Consider the following 2,500-nt stretch of genomic DNA (forward strand, 5'->3'; position numbering starts at 1 on the left):
AGCGTCCATGTCCCCCCAGCATACAGCACACAACAGTTTGTTCAATTTCTCACTGCGCGACCCAGCGCGCAGTACGTGTAACATTGCCCCATCAGCATCGGCGCGGCACAGTAGCTTGCGCAGTCTTGCCCGGGTGCGTCGTGTTCCGTAAGAGAGAAGTCCCACCGTGGTAGCTTAGTGCTGTCCGCGCTGGCGGCTTCTCTCTTTTTTCATTAAATCGCTTTGCGCCTGGTAGTATGCAATCGTACGTGTGTGTGAAATCATTCCATGTCCTGGAATGACAACTGTCAAGTGCACAACACCCGCACACCAGCACCCGCAGTACGCAATGTGTATAACACTGCCCCGTCTACCATAACACTAAGACCCAGAACGCGTCCAAGTCCCCCCAGCATACAGCACACAACAGCGCTGCGCGAGCCAACCCCCGCAGTACGCAATGTGTAAAACACTGCCCCGTCGACCATAACACTAAGACCCAGAACGCGTCCACGTCCAGGAATGCAAAGTGTCAAGTGTTGGAAAAGTCCCCCACACAGCGCACACAACACAACAGCGCAACGGTTTGTTGAATTTCTCACTGCGCAAGCCAGCACTCGCAGTACGCAGTGTGTATAACACTGCCCCGTCGGCAATAACACCAAGTCCCAGAACGCGTCCACGTCCCGGAATGCAAAGTGTCAAGTGTTGGAAAAGTCCCCCACACAGCGCACACAACACAACAGCGCAACGGTTTGTTGAATTTCTCACTGCGCAAGCCAGCACTCGCAGTACGCAGTGTGTATAACACTGCCCCGTCGGCAATAACACCAAGTCCCAGAAAGCGTCCATGTCCCCCCAGCATACAGCACACAACAGTTTGTTCAATTTCTCACTGCGCGACCCAGCGCGCAGTACGTGTAACATTGCCCCATCAGCATCGGCGCGGCACAGTAGCTTGCGCAGTCTTGCCCGGGTGCGTCGTGTTCCGTAAGAGAGAAGTCCCACCGTGGTAGCTTAGTGCTGCCCGCGCTGGCGGCTTCTCTCTTTTTTCATTAAATCACTTTGCGCCTGGTAATATGCAATCGTGCGTGTGTGTGAAATCATTGCATGTCCTGGAATAACAAGTGTCATGTGTTGGAAAAGTTCCCCCAGCACAACACAGCACACAACAGCTCTGCACGAGCCAGCACCCGCACTACGCAGTGTGTGCCCCGTCGGCAATAACACCAAGTCCCAGAAAGCGTCCAAGTCCCCCCAGCATACAGCACACAACAGCGCTGCGCGAGCCAACCCCCGCAGTACGCAATGTGTAAAACACTGCCCCGCCGACAATAACACTAAGTCCCAGAAAGCGTCCAAGTCCCCCCAGCATACAGCACACAACAGCGCTGCGCGAGCCAACCCCCGCAGTACGCAATGTGTAAAACACTGCCCCGCCGACAATAACACTAAGTCCCAGAAAGCGTCCAAGTCCCCCCAGCATACAGCACACAACAGCGCTGCGCGAGCCAACCCCCGCAGTACGCAATGTGTGCCCCGTCGGCAATAACACCAAGTCCCAGAAAGCGTCCATGTCCCCCCAGCATACAGCACACAACAGTTTGTTCAATTTCTCACTGCGCGACCCAGCGCGCAGTACGTGTAACATTGCCCCATCAGCATCGGCGCGGCACAGTAGCTTGCGCAGTTTTGCCCGGGTGCGTCGTGTTCCGTAAGAGAGAAGTCCCACCGTGGTAGCTTAGTGCTGTCCGCGCTGGCGGCTTCTCTCTTTTTTCATTAAATCGCTTTGCGCCTGGTAGTATGCAATCGTACGTGTGTGTGAAATCATTGCATGTCCCGGAACAACAAGTCTCAAGTGCACAACACCCGCACACCAGCACCCGCAGTACGCAATGTGTAAAACACTGCCCCGTCGACCATAACACTAAGACCCAGAACGCGTCCACGTCCAGGAATGCAAAGTGTCAAGTGTTGGAAAAGTCCCCCGCACAGCGCACACAGCACAACAGCGCAACAGTTTGTTTAATTTCTCACTGCGCGAGCCAGCACTCGCAGTACGCAATGTGTAAAACACTGCCCCGCCGACAATAACACTAAGTCCCAGAAAGCGTCCAAGTCCCCCCAGCATACAGCACACAACAGCGCTGCGCGAGCCAACCCCCGCAGTACGCAATGTGTAAAACACTGCCCCGCCGACAATAACACTAAGTCCCAGAAAGCGTCCACGTCCCGGAATGCAAAGTGTCAAGTGTTGGAAAAGTCCCCCGCACAGCGCACACAACACAACAGCGCAACAGTCCGGCACTGATATTAAGTCCAATTCGATAACACAATAACACCAAGGCAACATCGAGGGTAAGAATGCGCGTGTCAAGTGTGATGAAAAGTCTCCCCCACACAGCGCACACAACACAACAGCGCAACAGTTTGTTTAATTTGTCACTGCGCGAGCCAGCACTCGCAGTACGCAGTGTGTGCATCGGCCCGGCACTGGTATTAAGTCCAATTCGATAATACA

The sequence above is a fragment of the Toxorhynchites rutilus genome, unplaced genomic scaffold (assembly GCF_029784135.1).
Source record: "Toxorhynchites rutilus septentrionalis strain SRP unplaced genomic scaffold, ASM2978413v1 HiC_scaffold_229, whole genome shotgun sequence".
Taxonomy (NCBI): domain Eukaryota; kingdom Metazoa; phylum Arthropoda; class Insecta; order Diptera; family Culicidae; genus Toxorhynchites; species Toxorhynchites rutilus.